At 36.4% G+C, this 20,992-nt stretch overlaps 3 pseudogenes; all 3 read left to right on the top strand.

Moving 5' to 3' along the window:
• Positions 1-1,567: 1,567 nt before the first annotated feature.
• Positions 1,568-3,770, top strand: LOC120115220 (annotated as a pseudogene).
• An 877-nt stretch (positions 3,771-4,647) lies between these two features.
• Positions 4,648-8,608, top strand: LOC120115231 (annotated as a pseudogene).
• Positions 8,609-11,896: 3,288 nt separating this feature from the next.
• Positions 11,897-20,913, top strand: LOC120115230 (annotated as a pseudogene).
• The last annotated feature ends 79 nt before the right edge of the window (positions 20,914-20,992 follow it).

The following is a 20,992-nucleotide window of genomic DNA, read 5'->3' as shown; positions in this document are numbered from 1 at the left end:
GATTTAGGTGTCAATCCTCGGAATTTCATCGACGGAGGCCTTGAAATTTATTACTAAATAGTTTAAAATTGTGTAGCTTTCATAACGAACTAAACAGAACTTCACCAGCAGTATTCATTGTTGCAGGCTCACAAAAAGACATAAGCGCCTTGGCCTGTCAAACGATTCCATCTAATCTCCCGACTGCTGGTTTTAGAAGAGTATGTTGAGATACAAAATAATCCATCCTGCCATAGTGAAAACTGCAAATATATGAACCCAGAATAGCGCAGCTGCTGCCTCCTTTCCGTAACCTCTTTAATTAGTAACAGCACCTGCAACACAATTCCAAAAACAGTTAAACTATGCTATTAATATCAGCTACCGCGCTAGAAATAAAACCATCCATCTAGCCTAACAGAAGCAATCCATGGGAATCAGATATTATTCATGCTTCTTGTTCACCTGTCCTGAATCCTAATATACTTTGTAACACGAGGATATTCATTTTTCATATGCACTGCACATTTAGATGTTTTACCAGAAATGACAGATGTTGGCATAGAATGCTGAAGTAGTAGGACAAATCGGAACATTTTATCAACCTCAGGAAGGAAGCCAAGCCTATCAGCCACTTTACAATGCCCAGTCCTGCTGGGGGAACCAAGATTAAGCGCCCAATTATAATAGCCACAAGTGTTCGGATTCCATTTCTTTAACTTCCTGGCCCTGGTCCTGCAAATCATCCTACATGTTATGGTATTGTAGGTAAAACCCACATGGTGACCAAGATGTTTAACTTACCATCAACAAGGTTGTTTCTTGTAACGATAGTTATGGAAGAATATCTGTTTAGTTTGCGATGTTTGCTTTCTTTCTTAATAAAATTAAATGTTTCTATTTCTATATAAAAAAGGGTAAAGTACACAAATAGTCCCTCAACTATAGGGTGATATTTTTTTAGGTCTCCTGACTATTAAAAGTTATAAATTGGTCTCTGATTATAGGACATTATTTTATTGAGTATCCCGACTATTAAAGTTATATATTGGTCAACCAATTATTCATATTCCAAAATCATCCTTTTCGTTAAAAAAATTAGTGTAATATGAGACGAATATTAACCTATTGATTAGGATATAATAAAAATCTAATTCCAAAATATCAAAAGACATTCATATCACAGATAACATGTTAATATTCAGCTCATAAGACTGTCAAATTTTAATGGAAAATGATAAATTTGAAATATATGAATAGTTAAGTGACAATTTTATAAATTTTAATAGTTGATGGCTTTACAATATAATATCATATAATTGGAGGACTATTTTATAATTTTTAATAATTAGAGTATGTATCTTTATCTATAAAAAATAATTACGTACTTATCTGGGCGAGAAAAAACCCAAGGAGGTTAAAGTGCAGGGTATTGGGCATTTATCCGTTGTCTCTGGGCAATGAAGTTTGGCCCTTAGAGATCTAGAGTTCTTATGAGCCCAACCTAAACTCCACAAGCTCAGCTTCTCTTAAATCCTTAATCCTTACAACATTTCTCTGCCCTGGATCTTCGCCTCTACCAACTTCAATGGCTTTCCTCTCTGTTTCTTAGCGTTACCATGTGAATCTGAAGCCTAGAGCTTATCCCAGAATCTCAACCCCTTTGCATTCTTCACTACAACCCAAGATACCTCCCGAGATTTGAACAATGCGTCACCTCAACAGCAAGAACAAGTAGCCGTCACCAGCAGAACCCCGCGAGGTTAGACTCGAACCCTGAAAAAATAGAGGACATTATTGTAGAATGATGGAGAACCGGGCTTGGAAAACCCGCTTACAGAACTCCATCCGTGCTTTAGTCCCTAAATTCGACCATTCATTAGTTTATAACGTTCTCCACGGTGCTAAGTACTCCGAACATGCTCTCCAGTTCTTCCGGTGGGTGGAGCGGGCTGGTTGATCCGCCACGACCGTGAAGCCCACATGAAGATCATTCAGATTTTAGGTCGAGCTTCCAAGCTTAATCATGCCAGATGCATACTTCTAGACATGCCAAAAAGGGCGTTGAGTGGGATGATGATTTTTTTGTTGTTCTGATTGATAGTTATGGGAAGCCGGAATAGTTCAAGAAGCTGTCAAAATTTTCCAGAAAATGGAGGAGTTGGGTGTGAACAAGACTATCAAGTCTTATGATGCTTTCTTTAAGGTTATATTACGACGTGGTCGATATATGATGGCCAAAAGTTATTTCAATAAGATTTTGAGTGAAGGGATAGAACCTACTCGTCATACCTATAATATTATGCTTTGGGCCTTCTTTTTGTCGCTGAGACTCGAGACTGCTAATCAGTTTTGAAGATATGAAGACTAGGGGCATTTCACCAATGCTGTGACTTATAATACAATGATTAATGGATATACTCGGTTCAAGAGAATGGAGGAAGCTGAGAAGTTGTTTGTAGAGATGAAGGCGAAGAACTTAGCCCCTACAGTAATCAGCTACACCACCATGATAAAGGGGTATGTTGCAGTGGAGCAAGTTGACGACGGGTTGAGATGGTTTGAAGAGATGAAGTCCTTTGGTATAAAGACTAATGCAACAACATATTGTGTGACGCGGTCAAGACAAATGAGGCTAAGACTATTTTGAAGGAAATGATGGAGGGGTATGTTGCACCAAAGGATAATTCGATTTTCATCAAGCTGTTAAATAGTCAATGCAAATCCGATTTGAATGCAGCTGCTGATGTGCTCAAGGCAATGATTCGATTGAGTATTCCTACAGAGACTGGTCATTATGGTGTCTTGATCGAGAACTTTTGCAAGGCCAATGAGTTTGATCGGGCAATCAAGTTGCTGGATAAGCTTGTTGAGAAGGAAATTGTGCTGAGGCCAGAAAATTCTTTACAGATAGAAGCTAATGCATATAATCCAATGATTCAGTATCTATGCCACCATGGTCAGACAGGAAAAGCAGAAGTCTTTTTCCGTCAATTGATGAAGAAGGGTGTTCTGGATCCTACTGCATTTAATAATTTGACCGTGGGCATGCAAAAGAAGGTAATCCCAGTCTTGCTTTTGAAGTTCTAAAGACCATGGGTAGGAGAGGTGCCTAAAGATGGCGATGCATACAAATTGCTCATCGAAAGCTACTTAAGGAAAGGTGAGCCTGCTGATGCTAAAACAACATTGGACAGTATGGTCGAGGATGGACATCTTCCTGAGTCTGGCATATTCAAGTCGGTGATGGAGAGTTTGTTTGAAGATGGAAGGATTCAAACTGCAAGCAGAGTTATGAAGAGTATGATGGAGAAGGGAGTGAAGGAGCATATGGACTTGGTGTTTAAGATCGTAGAAGCTCTTCTCATGAGAGGTCATGTTGAAGAAGCCCTTGGAAGAATGAGTTACTGATGCAAAATGGGTGTGTGCAACCAATTTAGATTGTCTTCTATCTATTCTTTCTGAGAAAGGGAAGACTATTGCTGCTCTCAAGTTGTTAAATTTTGGTTTAGAGAGAGACTGTAACTAGATGTTTCAAGTTATGAGAAGGTGTTGGATGCTCTCTTAACTGCTGGAAAAACTCTCAATGCATATTCAATACTGTGTAAAATAATGGAGAAAGGAGGGATCACTAACTGGAGTAGACTTGAGGATTTAATCAAGAGCCTTAACCAGGAAGGGAACACAGCAAGCTGATATTCTCTCTAGAATGGTAAAAGGGTGGTGCAGCCAGTGGAAGCAAGAAAGGGAAGAAACAAGCACCTGTTCTTAGTTAAATTACCTTTTCATTAGAATTAAAAAGAAAAAAAAAACTTTAGTTGCTTCTATTGTGAGAATGATGGTCATGAGTTTTGTTAAGTTCTGAAAAAGGAAATTTGTTCTGATGTGTGCGGGAAGCTTATGGCTTCATTTGCAGTGGATATCTTGTACCCTGGATTTTTCAGGTCACATAATCTTTCCTTATTTGAATTTTGGCCCTCGGTCTTAGAATGGAACTGTGGAACTTAATATCATAAAATAGTATTGTACACTACATATTGTTTCATTCAACTGTCTTTGAGAATCATGTTGCAGTTGTTCAATATCTAGAGCCCTTTTTGCTCCTTTGTCCCTTCTGGTATTTGAAAATTTTTATCAGCCGGATTATTCAGGATATCTTGATTGAGTGGAAACTCTATGCTCTGATATTATGAGCCACTGTACTTTAGTGTCATTATTGATTTTATCATTAAATTCATAAATGTTATTTTTTAGCATTGAATGTTATTTTTCGTTTCAAATATATTATTGGAGATTAACTTGATAATAGTATGATGATGATGTGATGTTAAACTAAATATCATTTGATTGGCTATTTGATACCCAAAATGAAGTGAGATTTAATTGACGAACCTTTAGAAAGGAAGGCTAGTTAGGCCAACTTGTAAGTTCGTTACAATTCTAATTGATGCTTTTATAAGTTCGTTACAATTCTAATTGATGCTTTTATATAAAAATAATTTAATCCCCAAAATAGAAAATAAGCAATAGATTAGTGACTATTGATATAGTTTACCCAATTTTATTTATATTCTTTCAATTTTTATGATTTACTCCAAATTTCTTCGAACCTCTCTCATCAAAGGAAATACAGAGGTAAATTTTGGTTGGCCTAAAGTGAGTGTTGGGATGCAGCAAGTGGCAACTCTCACATCTACAACTAAGGATGCGGTGGCAGTACTGGCAGGCGACATCATTGTCAAATTATCATTCCTTGCCCATTTGTGATTTTTGTACTGTACGACACGTGTCTTAGATGCTACAGGACTTAACTGCATTCATTCAAATTTCTCCAAACTCAGCCGCTCACTCAACCAGCAGTCAGCACTACAGTTTAATACGTGTTACCTTGTTCATTTTCCAACGCTTTTCTTGGTTGGCTGTTTTTTTTCCAGGCCTCCCTTGAACTTCTGTATTTCTTCAACCCCAACCTGGATCCTTAGCTATTGTCAGGTCTGTATAATCACCGCTTCTCCCCTGTCAGAACTGCTTCTCCACATATAGAAACACACCCCTGACATTGATAGGTAAATCATCTCAATTATCTCTATGGTAACAATACCAATATTTATGGTTTATATAACATCTGATCGGGTTTTGGATTCTATCAGAGCTGTTGGCGGAGCATCAAAAGCTTAGTCCTTTCTTGCAAATCCTTCCAACATGTAGCCGATTGCTAAGTCAATGTTACATCTTTACTCTCTCTCATGCTTGGATCTGTTTTCCTTTCTTTATTTTTAACTACTCTTGTTAGATCAGTGTGATTGAGCTGATGAGACGTTCGGGTGTGCTTACTTTTCTATTACCTTGTGTTGGTCTTGGCTTGATCATGTACTCAACCCAATGTTTGTTCGTTAGCTATGTGCTGTAATAATAAAACTTTGACATCTCCCACCACACCATTGTGTCTTGGATAGTGCCTCAACACCGGAATTAATTGTCTAAGATTTTATAGGATAAAAATGCCGTCATCTTCAGCTGGCAAACATTCTCGACTGCATATTAAAAGCCTCAGGTCTACCCGGGTTATGGTGTGCTTTTCTTTTCCCTTTTGATTCAAGTGGCTATATATCTGTCACAGATGCATTCAATTTCAAAGAGCTTCTTAAGTTTTTAATTCCGAAAGCTTATTTATTGCATTTCAAGTTACTTACCTCTCTCGAGAAGAAAGTATGATTATGAGAAGCTAGCTTAAAAGAAGTGGCATTGTGACTGGAAATTCAGTTATCTCGTGAAAGTCTCACCCCCAAAAAAGCCCTGCTTGATAGCTTTGGTAAATTTGAATTCATAATATCTTTTGATGCTTAATCTGAGTGCAAGGATATTGAGTTGACCACCTTTGATTAGTTGGGATAAGAAATAATTTATCTGAAGCTGTGCATTTTCTTTGTTTAGCTTCAACATAAGTTTATATGATGCTTTAAAGCTCCATGTTTGAATTCATAATATCTTTTGATGCTTAATCTGAGTGCAAGGATATTGAGTTGACCACCTTTGATTAGTTGGGATAAGAAATAATTTATCTGAAGCTGTGCATTTTCTTTGTTTAGCTTCAACATAAGTTTATATGATGCTTTAAAGCTCATGTCTTGCTTGTAAGGTTTTCCTTTAATTGTTTCAATTAATGGGGATTGTTTTATTTTACTTGTGGTTAATGTTCTATTTCTATCCGTACTTTACAACCTTCATTATCCGTTGTGGTCCTTTTATGTCTTTCTAATTTGATTTTCAGTGCTATACTGCTTTCATGCATTGATATGGTTTTATGGCTTCATCTGTTGTTTTATATATGGTCTTCATATGCAGAGATATTTCAGGTCTCTGGAATGATGTCCAACCAAGGTTTTGGTGACTTTGACAGGATGAGGCGTAGAAGCCCCAGTCCTATGGCTTCTTCAAACATTATGTCAAACATTTCTGGTACTGGATTAGGCAGTTGGAATAGTCTTCCTCAAGAGGTATGTTTATATTCTTTGTTGGTTAATTGAATGCTTTCTTTTATTTGAACAATATATGTCATGCCAGCATATAAGTCACATTTGGTACAATTTTATGCTTTTTGTTCTTTGAATGCTTAAGAGTGTTTCTGGTAAATACCCTTACAATTTGAGTGTCTAAAAATCAGAAAGGATAAGCATAAACGTGCTGAAGTCTTTCTGTTTCCTGAAATTATAAAGATCACAACAAAAAAAAAGTTTGAAGTGGTTTCTCTTGCTTTAGTAGTAAGAAAATGAGCTTTAAAATCATTTCCTACACTGATTATATTCTGCTTAAAAATGCAGACCGTGTCAGAGATTATAGTTTAGTTAGCTCTACTTCCTTCTATACTTGTTTGCGTTCTGTAAGATTCATATTGTCCAGAGCAAACATTATATGTACCATTCCTCTAACATTTGACCCATTTCGATATGTTTGGTGCATGCATATCATATTATAGTGCAAATAATATGTTTCTTCTCTTTTTGGCTCTGGTTTCCAAGTTCAATTCAATAAACAAGGAAAATAGCCAAATTATCACTAGAGCCTTTTCAAATGGTGAATATATGAGTTTCTTATTAACCCTCTTGGTCTCTGATTGATGACACTAAACACAAAGGTTATTTAGTCTCCAATAGTTTGCTTGACAATGGATTATCTTACGTACTCATGAGAACTAAGTTTATTCTGTCCAAAATCCATTGGTTGCCAACAATGCCAAGTTAAATGTACTCGGACTGCAGAAGGCTTTGGTCAATATAATATCTACAAGTTCTTAACCTTGAGGTCGTGGGATCGAGTCCCACGGAGGGCATTTCATAATTCGGAGGTCTCTTACGGAAGCTGCTCTCAACCTGGTGTTGGGGGTAGCCTACTATCTTACCTCCCCCTTACCCCATACATATAGAAAAGGGACAGCCATTTTATCAGTTTCATTTTTAGTTGCTGAGATGTATAACTTTTAACTTCCTTTATTTATCACTTTGTATTCAAGCTGTTAACGTAACATACTGAATCTTTTTGTCACATGTTAGTACCTGATCTTTAATGAAGCATTGGGAAAATATATATTGGAAAATCAAGTTAGTGTGAAGGAGGTATTTCAAGCTAAAACTTATTATCAATTACGTGCTACTCCCAGTCATTTGGATTGCGCCTTCTGATCTTTTGTGGTACTCTTGCCTTTTGAATTTTTGACAGAGACTAAGTAAACTCTGGATGCCGATGGACTGCAAGGTGCACCAGCAAGCCCTAGTTCATACACTGTTAAGAGGATCTCGCGTCTTGAAATTCCTGTCAATACATATCCAAATGTAGCTTTATGGAACTGGTATACATTAGATTAAAACTTAGTCATTAATTATATTATAATTCAATTGAATGGAACATATGTTTTATGAGTATTGATGACTAGACTCTGATTTTTGTACTTGTTACTCTAGTTCATTTTGTTGGACGATTCTAGGGCCTAGAGGCAATTCATTGAAGCGGGTTAGAAGCTACTACTAGTTGCCGTGTATACGTCAGGCAAAAGTATCAATAAAGGATCCAGACAAGGTAAGCTAGAAAAGTACTCTTGTTGCTGTAAAGTTCTGATAGTGTTTGCTATCCCTCATTGAAATTCAGCTGAAGTTGACAATCATGCAATGAATTTCTGGTTGATAAGCCAAAGCACCCCCGCCCCCAAATCCATTTTTTCTCTTTTATTTTCTTTCAACATAAAAACCAGACGGTTTTGGATAATAATTTGCCATCTTTAGGAAGAGCAGCTCAGAGGTAGACCTGGCTATGAGCACCTGAATGAGCCACTCCACATCTAATTGAAGATGATTTACCGGCTAATGTTTCGATATAAGGCTTAGGCATGCTCAAGAAATCGTGGAAGAATTACTGAAACCTGGGGTATGTGTTGCTATCTTGTTCTCCTATTTTTGTTAGCTATAGCCATAGGTTGCTCTCATAAATAATTACATCTTGAAACTCCTTATTATCATGAAATCGCCTGTGAAAATATTTGGCTTCCTCGTGGTTACGTGCAGAACCATTTTCCTTCTTTCCTTTTCTCTAAACTTGATATTCTCATATGTAGGATGAGTCATGGTCCAAGCGGTAGTTTCGCCTTTTAATTGCAGTGGAATGAAAGGTCCCAAAATAGGACGCTTAGAGTTTTAGCATTATTATATCATCCGATTTGCTTTTAAATCTAAGCCAAATGTACCTTTTAATCATTGTACATCAGTTCAGCACAACTTGAAACAATTAGGCTAACAATGATTTCTGGGGATCTTTGTAATTGTCTGTTCAGTGTTAAAATGTTGTGTTTTTTGAATAGAAGAGAATAGAAGAGTTATAGAGTGGTTCTTGCATTTTATGTTGGAGAGGTCAGATTTACTGTAACTCATACATCCATTGGATTCATTCTTGTGTTAAAAGCTATATAAGGTGTGCATAATGATTATATATAATGATGTCTTGTGTTCTAAGAATGTAAGCTCTTGTTTTCTGGGGGGGGGCTCTCTTAATGGCTAGATAGAGCATGGAATTTGCATCTTTTGTTAAGATGGTGAAGTTGGAGACCAAATTAGCTTGTCATCGTCTTCTAGGAAGAACCTTATAAATTGTGGACTAAGTTTATCGTTTTGGTCTTGAGTTAGGGCCCAAGAGTTTTGGTGGTTGGTTATGGGTGTTGTGTAAATTAAAATTTAGGGGACTAAAGTGGTTTACCTATGGTTAATTTTGTAAGCTGAAAACCCTGCCATATATTATGATTTTACGTGAACGACTCCCCCTTTTCTTCTCACTATGCTTTTCTTCTTTCTTCCAATTTTTTTTTTCTTCTCTTTTCCATTCCAAGTGAGAGTTCATGCATTTTAAGTCCATGTGGTGAAACCAAGGTGAGAATGTCAATCTTCACCCTCCAACTTTGTTTTAAGTTCCATTTCATTAGTTAGAGAATTTGTGAGATCTAGGATTCTAGGTAAGTTTTGAGTTATAGGAGTTTGTTTTGATGTTATTAAACCCTAGATGGATTGGTAATCCATTTTCTCATTTTGTTTAGTGAATAGATGAAAAGCTCAAGAGCTAAAGGAAAAGAAAGGTTGATCTTGAATGAGTTGAGAAAGTTTATAGCCATCAAAGGAGCAAGGTAACGCCTTTATAACCTCTATACTTTTACTAAGTCATTAGAAGTTCAAGATAGTTTAAATGTTTGTTGAGCATGATAGCATTTTTATGGTGAAATTCTTGATTTAGAGTATAAATGTGTTTAAAGCCTCTATTATGACCCTTGTTGATCAAATAACTTTAAGCATGTTTGGGGACCTCACTAAGGTCTTTGGATTGAAAAAATAGATTTTTTCGTACTTGTTTTATGACTTCTACAAGTAGAGTATCGATACTGTAGGATAATATCGATACTTGTTCTTCATTTCTAGGTAGAGTGTCAAAACTCTTTCAAGAGTATTGAAACTTTGGGTTATAGTTTAAAAACTCTCAGAAATTTTCGAAACTGCCAGAACAGAATGTTTAAAAGTATCGGTATTTATATAAAGTATCGACATTTTTGTAGGAATATTTATACTCTTAGGCTAGCATCAATACTTCCAGTCTATTTTGGGCAAAAATGTTAGTTTTTAAGGGAATTAGAATCGAGGTACCCAACACTTCATTTTATCATCAAATAAGACTACAAGTGGAAATATGATATTAATATTACACTTAGAAACAAGATCAATTAGGATGCCACAAAAATAATCTTTGATGATGCTCGGAAACGGTAGAACCCTCAGTGCACCATGATGTCTACCATAAAGTATAGAGTGCAGTATACGAGTATACTCACTATTGCAATTATCAGTTAGCTTGAGCAAGATTGTCTTGAACACTTTTAGTATGACTTAGTTGTTAGTGTGACAAGGCTAGTTTTAACTTAGATTAGAATTTTTCCTTATGTAGGTTAGTCCATGAGCTTTTTTAGCATGATCTAGACCTAGACAGTGCATAGTATGTCTCGAATTCATCTTAGAAGCATGTATAATTGTAAATCCCAATTTGTATATTTTTGTATGAGTCATAGCTCATTTCAGACTATGATATGTATGATTTAAATATTATTTTAGAAACTCCTAATGTAAATTATTTTATTTAAATTGTAGTTGTTATTTTAGCATGCGTGGTTACAAAGGGTCATTTTTAAAACGGAAAAATTTAAAAGAAAATTTGGTTAGCCACTCCAGTGATTTCGTGTTGCACTCTGATCGGTCAAGTGTCGTACTGGTTTAGGGTGTTACATTTAGTGGTATTATAACGTTAAGTTTAGAGTTCCTAAGAATTGTAGGTCAGAGTTAGTAAAAGTTTATGAGTATACATGCATTATAGATGTGAAGATACTTCCTTCTGATTATATAGTGATGGAAACTCCTCTTATTGATTAAATTTTCAGAGTTATTTATGATGAGAGTCTATCATAGTAGGAGGGTAAGGACAAGAGTATAGCTTTCATCGCGGGCAATATCAATGATGATTTCATTATCGAGACAATTTTGAGGAGCCCAGGGATGTGGGAGTTGAGGAGGCAACTTTCTTTAGAAAGAAGACTGCTACCCTGAGGCGTATAGCCAACCATACTAGGACTCCAGTAGCCTCACCTACCTAACCATCCTACCTGTTATAGCACTGTAGAATCCTCTGTTGAGAGACTCAGGAGGTATCAGACCACATACTTTCAGGATCATGAGACGATGACCCAGTAGTGTTTGATCAGTGGTTTGAGGGAGACTTAGAGACCTTTCGTCAGCTACACCTCACTCTTAAGGGTATGGTCGAGTTGTCACCTCCTTGCTGAAGGGTGGCTCAATAGATTGGTAGGATACAGTCGAAATGTCCATAGAGCCTGAGTGACCTACTTGGGAGCAGTTTTTTGTGGAGTTTTACTAGAAGTATATAGGTGAGGCTCACATGGATGATCTTAGAGATTAATTTTTACAGTTGACGCAAGGAACTGTTCTGTGTTTGAGTACGAGGCAGAGTTTTTTTGACTCAATCGGTACGTGCCAATGCTAGTATTGTCAGAACACTTTCGATGTAGGGAGTTCAGGGAAGGCCTCTGCCAGAATATCCTCACCTATCTATCCACCAATCCCCCTAGCGATTTATCGAGTTGGTCCACCAGGCCAACCTTAGAGAGGGTGCTAGGGAGGGGAACTACAGTTACGAGTTCTACTCCTGAGCAGTCAATGGAGCTGCTGAGTTATCAAAACCATCACAGTCATCTAAGATAGCATGAGACTCTTAGGGTTCTTAGAGAACTTCACAGGGCCAGTATAGTAGACCAATTTATCAAACAAGGAAAAGAGGTGGTAGATCTTATCAACGCAGGATACCTTTGGCCACTACCTCATTAATGAGCTCAGGAGGTTCGTTGAGGGCACAATCTCAGCCTATCTATTTAATTTACGGTCGGAGGCATACTGTCAAGGGTCCCGAGGTTACTATAGATGAGGTTGTTGGGACCATTTTATCAGAGTACCTAGAGGTTAGTGATGTGGTACCAACTTTGACGCAGAGGTTGGCCCCATCAATTTAAAGGGGTAGAGGCTTCCATAGGTGTAGTAGCTAAGCATCCGACCACATCGGTATGGGTGCGAGCCAATATAGAGCCCATATTTGATGTTCAGTATGTAGTCCGGGCCCATGAGGATTACGACATCATTGACGTGATTTCAAATACCTTTAAAATGTTTTCTCTTCCAATTACTATATTAATTGACCCATGATCCAACCATTCCTATATGTTATGACCTAGTTTAAGAGAGAAATATTCTAACTAAGAACCTCAATATATGATTCAGAGTATCTAGTCCTTTAGGATTATATGTCCTAGTCGATAAGGTCCATCGTAGATTATTTGCTAAGATTTAAGGTGAAACTTTTTCGGTTGATTTAGGATATATATAGGGTTTAAGCTTAGGGTTTAGGGTTTGATTTGATTAATTTTGGGTATGGATTGGCTATCAGAGCACGATGTGAGTTTTAGGTGTAAGCTTCGACGGCTTAAGCTCAGGAAAGATGATGGTATTAGGATTGTGATGTTTGGCGAGAGGCCAAGAGGTGCAAAGGTTATTTTGGCTCTTAAAGCTCAAAGGATGCCTGATCAGGGTTGTGAAGCCTTTTTGGCTCATATAGTTAACTCTAGGGAAGTAGTTCTACAGATTTAGGACATCTAATCGTCAGAGATTTTCCAGAATTTTTCCTGAGGAGTTACCAGGGTTACCACTGGATTGAGAGTTAGAGTTTGGCACTAAGGTAATGTTAGGGTCCACTCCGGTGTCCATTACCCTTATGTATGACAACGACGAAACTAAAAGAGTTAAAGGTTTAAATTCAAGAGTTGCTAAAAAAAGGTTTCATCCAACCAAGTATCTCTCCATGGGGAGTGTCAATTCTCTTCGATAAGAAGAATGACGGGTCGATGAGTTATGCATCGACTACCGACAGTTGAATAAAATGACCATCAAAATCATTGTCCCTTACCTAGAATCGATGGCCTCTTTGACCAGCTCATGAGAGCGTGTCTTCTCTAAAATAGACCTATGATCCGAGTACTACCAGTTGAAAGTTAAAGAAGCGGACATAGAGAAAATGACGTTAAAGATAAGATATAATCATTATGAGTTCCTGATAATGCCGTTTGGACTCACCAACACCTTGACGACATTCATGGATCACATGAACCGAGTTTTCCACTCGTACTTAGATCAGTTTGTGGTGGTTTTCATAGATGATATTCTAGTGTATTCGTGTTCAGAGTATGAGCATGATCGACACCTCCGCATAGTTCTTCAAACTCTTTGAAACCGACAGTTGTTACCAAGTTTAAAAAGTATAAGTTTTGGTTATCCAAGATTTCATTTTTGGGGCATGTAATGGCATAAGATGGCATCCGAATTTATCTTTATAAAGTTCAAGAAGTTCTTAAGTGGGAGCCACCCAATAGCGTAACTGAAGTAAGTAGTTTCTTAGGTTTTGCGGGCTACTATAGTCACTTCATAAAGGTTTTTCGATGATAGCTGCCCCAATGACAAAGTTACTTTAGAAAGGTGTACCGTTTGTGTGGGGGTGAGAAACAACAATATAATTTCGAGCAATTTAAGACCCTGTTGACCCAAGCCCCAATCTTAACCTAGCCTGAGTCGGGAAAGAAGTTTACCGTATATAGCGATGCTTCGCTAAATAGTCTGAGATGCGTTTTGATGTAAGATAGAAAGGTAGTAGCGTATGCATATTGTCAATTCAAGCCTCACAAGCAAAATTACCACACCATAATTTAGAGCTTGTAGTGGTTGTTTTCACGCTCAAGATTTGGAGGCATTACTTGTTTGGGGGAAAATGTCAGATCTTCACATATCATAAAATTTTAAAGTATTTGCTTATCCAGAAGGACATAAACTTGAGGCAGAATAGTTGGGTGGAATTGCTTAAGGATTATGACTGTGTTATCGATTATCTCCCTGAAAAAGTGAACGTTGTGGCTGAGGCGCTGAGCCGAAAGTCAATGTCAGAGCTTAGAGCCTTGTTACGCGCCTGAGTATATCCAAAGATAGAGGCTTATTAGCCGAGCTTAAAGTAGAACACAAGTTAGAGGGTAAAGTTAGGAGACTTTAGAGTTCTGATAGTACCATAAGATCTCACGTGGAGCAAGTCCACTATGGCAAGGCCCAAGGGTTTGAAGTGCGAGATAGTGATGTATTGTATTTTAGAGGTCGATTATATGTGTCTAATGTTGAGAAATTTTATAGTAATATGCTTCATAAAGCCCATTATAGTCCACTTTCTCTCCATCTTGGTAGCAATAAGGTATACCAAAAGCTTTGACCGTTGTACTTTTGGTTAGGTATGAAAAGTGAAGTTTTTGAGTTTGTAGCAAAGTGTCTAGTGTGTCAACAAGTTAAGGCAGAACATCAGGTTCCCTCAGGGTTACTCCAGCCAATTCAGATACCACAGTAGAAATAGGACCGAGTGACTATGGATTTCGTGACGAGATTATCGACGGCGAGACACAAATATGATGTTGTGTGGGTGATAGTATATCTGTTGACCAAGTCTACTCACTTTTTACCGGTCATAATGTTCTTCACCTTAGAGAGGCTAACACAACTCTATATTCGTGAGATAGTGAGGTTGCATGGAGTCTCGACTTATCTTAGATAGATACCCTAGACTCACTTCTCAGTTTTGGAAAGCTCTTCATAGTTCCCTAGGTACCAAGTTTCATTTCAGCGCCGCATATTACCCTCAGACAGATGGTTAGTCAGAGCGCATTATTCAAATTCTTGTGGATATGTTAGGTATATTATTATAGATCTTGAGGGTAGTTGGGAAGATCATATACCATTGGTGGAGTTCGCGTATAACAACAATTATCAATCGAGCATCCAGATGGATCCATATGAAGCTTTGTATGAACGCAAGTGTAGAAGTCTTCTTTGTTAGACTGAGCTTAGTGAAGGGAAAATAGTGGGACCAGATCTGATCCGAGAGACTTAAGAAAAGGTCAAGGTAATTCAGAACAGGATTAAGGAGGCTTCAGATAGGCAGAGATCGTATGCAGATTTGAAATGTAAATAAATTGATTTCGAAGTGGGAGACATGGAATTCCTTAAGGTGCCACGTGGAAGAAAGTACTTTTGTTTGGACGCAAAGGAAAATTGAATCCGCGTTTCATTGGTCCATATGAGGTGCTCGAGAGAGTAGGGTCAGTCACTTATCCTTTAGCCTTACCCCTAGAGTTGGAGTGCATTCATAATGTGTTTCATGTGTCCATGCTTAGAAGATTTCATTCTGACCCGTCTCATGTCCTGTCCTTAGAACAAATTGAGTTGAGCCTCGACATGTTTTATGAGGGTGAGCCGATTAGAATCGTAGAGAGAGAAGTGAAAGATTTGAGAAACAAGAAGATCTATGTAGTAAAAGTACTATAGAGGAATAAGGGATCGAGGAAGCTACTTGGGAAACAGAGGAAATATAAAAAGCTTCAATATTCAAATCTTTTCTATCCAAATAAATTTTGAGGATGGAATTTCTTGTTAGGAGGGGAGAGTTGTAACACCCCGAAACACATGTTAGTAGTTTGGGTCAACCCGAGACCCAAAGATGTGCTTAAAGGACCTTATAAATTAGTTGACCAAGTTTATTATTTTTTGGCTTGAGTTAGGGCCCAAGAGTTTTGGTGGTTGGTTATGGGTGTTGTGTAAATTAGAAATGTGGGGGACTAAAGTAGTTTACCCATGATTAATTTTGAAAGCTGAAAATCCTCTCATATATTATGTTTTAATGAATCACTCCCCCTTATCTACTTACCAAATTCTCTTCCTATTTCTTTCATGATTTCTTTCTTACCTCTTTCATTCCAAGTGAGAGTTCAAGCATTTCAAGTATAGTGTGGTGAAACTAAGGTGAGAATGTCAATCTTCACCCTCCAAGCTTTGTTTTAAGTTTCATTTTATTAGTTTTTATACATAGAACCAAAAATAGGTCTTGAGAGATTTTTGGGAATCTATGGATTCTAGGTAAGTTTTAAGTTATAGGAGTTTGTTTAGATGTTATTAAACCCCTAGATGGATTGGTAATCCATTTTCTCATTTTGTTTAGTGAATGAGATAGAGAAGCTTAAGAGTTAAAGGAAAAGAAAGGTTAATCTTGAGTGAGCTGAGAAATTTCTAGCCATCCAAGGAGCAAGATAACACCTTTATAACTGTTCTATACTCTTAGTGAGTCATTAGAAGCTCAAGATAGTTTAAATGTTTGAGTTAAGCATGATAATCATTTTCATGATGAAATTTTTATTTTAGAGATAAATGTGTTTGAAGCCTCTATTATGACATTTGTTGATCAAATCAAACTTTAAGCATGTTTGGGAAGCTCACTAAGGTCTTTGGGATTAAAAAATAGAGTTTTTCGTATTTTTTTATGACTTCTGCAGGTAGAGTATCGATATTATAGGGATAGTATCGATACTTGTTCTTCGTTTCTAGGTAGGAGTATCGAAACTCTTTCAAGAGTATCAGAACTTTGGGTCATAGTTTCGAAACTCTCAGAAACTTTCGAAACTGGGCAGAACAGAATGATTAAAAGTATCGGTACTTATGTAAAGTATCAAACTTTTGCAGGAGTATTGATACTCTTGGGCTAGTATCAATACTTTTAGTCTGTTTTGGGCAAAAATGTCAGTTTTTAAGGGAATTAGACTCGAGGTACCTCAAACACTTCATTTTATCATCAAATAAGACTACAAGTGAGAATATTAATTATATTAATATTACACCTAGAAACAAGATCAATTAGGATGACATAAAAATAGCCTTGGATGATGCTCGAGAAACGATCAGGACACTCGAGATCCTTTAAAAATGTTAGCATTATCAAAATATAAATTCAGTCCAGATATCCTAGGTAGTGTGCGAGGAACTTAAAGCTAACTAGCTTGGGCGCAAGGTCCTACACTCAATGAGTGGGTTAGTCGAGGGGTTGACTGTGCAGAGATTTCGGGCAACCAACCTTGGTAGACTAGAGGGGTGCGTGAGCTCCGAGATGAATAACCCTCAGCTGTGACATGATGTCTACCATAGAGTAGAGAGTGCAGTATTCGAGTATACTCACTATTGCAATTATCAGTTAGCTTGAGCATGACATGAACACTTTTAGTAAGGCTTAGTTGTTAGCGTGGCACTAGGTTAGTTAACTAAGTGTTTGGAATTTGCTTCCTTACACAGGTTAATCGAAGAGCTTTTTGACAGCAGTGATCTAGGCCTAGATAGTGCAAAGTAAGTCTTGAGTTCATCTTTAGAGGGCATGTATACTTGTAAACCTTGATTTGTATATTTTTTTATGAGTCGTAACTCATTTTAAACTATGACCTGTATGATTTAAATATTATTTTGGGATCTCCTAATGTAAACTATTTTAATTAAATTGTAGTTGATTTATTTTAGCATGAGTGTTTATAAATGGTTATTTTTAAAACGGAAAAAATTAAAAAGAAAATTTTGGTTAGCCACTCCGGTGGTTCTATGTGGTATTCTAATAAGTCGATTGTGTATCGTACTGGTTTGGGGTGTTACAGAAACAACCAATAACCTAGAAATTGATTGATTCATATGCTTTTATAATGAAAAATGTTACGTGTTTGTGTTGATATATGTGTACAATAGATAATACACAAACTTTTTTAGGTAGAATTAGTGAACTTTTCCTTGTATCTTTTTCTTTCATTTTAGGGTAAAGTATGCATTTAATACATAAACCCTCATTTTTTGTTTATTTTAGTACTTAAATTTTCAATTTCCCCAAAACTATACCTAAATTTAGTTTTTTTTGTTTCATTTTAAAACCCTTGTTCAAAATTTAATGTTAAGTTTTGAAAAAAATTATAAGTTTAGGTACTAAAACGGACTAAAACTGATAGTTTATGTATTAAACCATTAAATTTTTAATGGCAGTTACTAAAATAAAATAAAAACTAAATGTTATGTATAAATTTAAAAATTGAAAGTTTAAGTATTAAAACATACCAAAAATAATTTAAATATTAAATCAGTAGTTTACCCTTCATTTTAATTCTTAATAATATAAAATTGCTTTAAGAATAATCAAAATTATTGATAACAGATCATGACACCAGAAAGTTATATTCGAATTCTTTTAATGATCAAGAAAATTATTTTATTATCACTTATTTTTTAGTTTTGTCCACTTTTGGTCACTGATTTCAAAATACATAAGATATGGCCACTTACGTTTTTATTTAATTAAGATATGGTCACTTTCATTTTTATTTAATTAAGATTTGGTCATCCCGAGTTAACTTTCGTTAACAACAATTAAATATTTTTTATATACTCACACATGTGGTCCTTGTTATTACATATTCTCTCAATTTAGTCATACTTTTACTAAATTAAAATAAATTTAATCATCCAATTGAACGATGCCACATGTCATGCCAGTAAGGTTGTTCAAAAACACCCGAACCTATTGAACTGACTTGTCGACCCGATGAACCAGTTAAAAAGTATCAGCTATTTATAATAAAAATAGCCAATTTTTCGGGTCGGGTACCCGACCAAGTTTCTGGGTCTAGCATGGGTCACAAAATGTTTGTTAACCAGGTACCCTCTGACACAGTACCCGGTTTATTATATATTTTTATTTTTATTTATATTAAATTTTTATTCATAATCCTCAAATTATTTCACTCTAACGTTCTAAAATATTAAGTTTTTAAATTTTGACACCATAACGTTCTAAATTCTTAATTTCTTAAATTATTTCACATTAACGTTCTAAATTATTTTTTAAAATATTTATTTTAACTTCAAAATATTTGAAATTTAATTATATTTCTTTATTTTAAATTTTAATAAATTTTATTTCAATTATGTAATTTGAATTTTTGAACTTTATGTGTGGATTATATATATTATAGACTTAAATTTTTAGAATTTTTTATATAATTTTTCAAAAATAATAAAATTTTAAAAAAATAAAAAATTATGAACCGGGTACTTGTGACTTGAATTATATAATATAATTTTTATATATTAACTTAAAATATTTTTATATTAACTTATTAAATATATTTTACTGTTAACTTAATTTAAAATATTTTATTTTTATTTTCATTTAAAAATATATAATTTATTTTAATTTATTAAATGTATGATTAAATTGAAAGGATATGTAAATAAAAATGATAAAATGTGTGAATATATCAAAATATTTAACTGTTGTTAACGGTTGTTAGCTCTGAGTGATCAAATATTGTTTAAATAAAAACCTAAATGATCATATCTTATAAATTTTGAAATCAGTGACTAAAAGTGTACAAAATTAATAGATAAGTGACTAACCATGTAGTTAACGCTAAAAAAATTGTAATTTCTCAAATAATTCGAAGGTATCAACATTTCCCTATTTTCTTTTGATAATATATCACCAAATTAACCTATTACTCAGTCTTGGCCCAACAATTTCCATCTCTGCAAATACTATCTCAGATTTTGGTACAACCTTTTCAACTACATTTCTCGCAGTCCCTTTGCTCTTTTTCTGCATAGTAATAACCTAGGATTTTTACTTATTTTCTCTTCTGCTCTTTGTAGAGTTGAGTTTGAGGAATCAAATTCGATCGATCAAATGCTGCAATGGCTCGGTATCGTTTCTCGGAGTTACGAGACAATTGCTCAGCACGAGTGATACTCGCTGCCTCCGATCTCAACCACCACGTGTAGTTTCGTTCCCTCAAAACCGGTTTCAGCCCTCTAAGCTTTACGTTCCCAAACTTCACACCCCATGCGCTGGAGGAGGCGATGAAAACCACGGGGTTGGTGGTAGCGGAGGTGGTGATAGAGGAGATGGCGATGGAAACCACGGTTTGTTGGTAGAGGAGATGGCGATTCCAACGATGATTCATGGAAGGGCTTTGGCGTTCTGGGCCTTCTCCTAAGTGGATGGAAAGACAGAGTTACAGCGGATCCCCAGTTCCCTTTCAAGGTTTTAATGGAAGAGTTGGTTGTGGTGAGTGCTTGTGTTGTTGGAGAAATGTCTACACGTCCTAATTTTGGTCTTAATGAGCTTGACTTCGTTTCTCAACTCTTGTCGTCGGTTCGATTTTGAACTTCACTCTCTGTATCTTTTGGCTCCGACAGCCTCAGCATCTTCTTCTTCTTCAAGTCTCCCTGCTCTCTTTGCAAATTGTCCACCAGGTCATATGTTTGAACCGGGTGCTTATACCCTGATGAACCGTCTCGGTACTTTTGTCTACAAAGGAGTTGTATTTGCTGCTGTTGGATTTGTTGCCAGCCTTGTGGGAACTGCAATCTCAAATGGGTTGATCAAGTTGAGGAAGAAGATGGATCCCAATTTTGAAACACCCAACAAACCTCCTCCTACCTTGTTGAATGCCCTCACCTGGGCTGCACACATGGTGTTAGCAGCGATTTGAGGTATCAAACCTTGAATGGGGTCGAGTTTCTACTGGCCAAGGGACTTCCCCCCTTGGTGTTTAAGTCATCAGTCTTGGTTCTGAGGTGCTTAAATAATGTAGTCGGGGAATGTCATTTGTGATACTCGCAAGGATGACCGGGTCTCAGAGTGTTGAAGAGAAGCCACCAAACTGAAGATGAACAAGTTGATTGATGGTGGTGACAATTTGGAGCCCAATCAGTCGACTGTTAAGTGATTTTTTCCCCGTTCCCCCCCCCATCATCCTTGGCTGTTTTAGCCATAGAATAAGATCCAAGATATCTCCGGATTTAATGTCATTTCATGGGTTTAGATTTATTATTATCTATTACTATATCCTTCATAAATAAAGAGAGAGAAGGTAACATTTTTGTATTCACCAGTGGCAGAATCCATGAACACTACACTTCCTCTTGATTAGAGGCAAGGCTATGAAGTGAAAATTCAAACTAGCAATGCCTAAGGATCCCCTTGACCG

Source organism: Hibiscus syriacus, unplaced genomic scaffold (assembly GCF_006381635.1).
Source record: "Hibiscus syriacus cultivar Baekdansim isolate YM2019G1 unplaced genomic scaffold, ASM638163v2 tig00110259_pilon, whole genome shotgun sequence".
Lineage (NCBI taxonomy): Eukaryota > Viridiplantae > Streptophyta > Magnoliopsida > Malvales > Malvaceae > Hibiscus > Hibiscus syriacus.
Note: the sequence above shows the minus strand (reverse complement) of the source record. Positions and strands in the feature narration are given on the sequence as shown.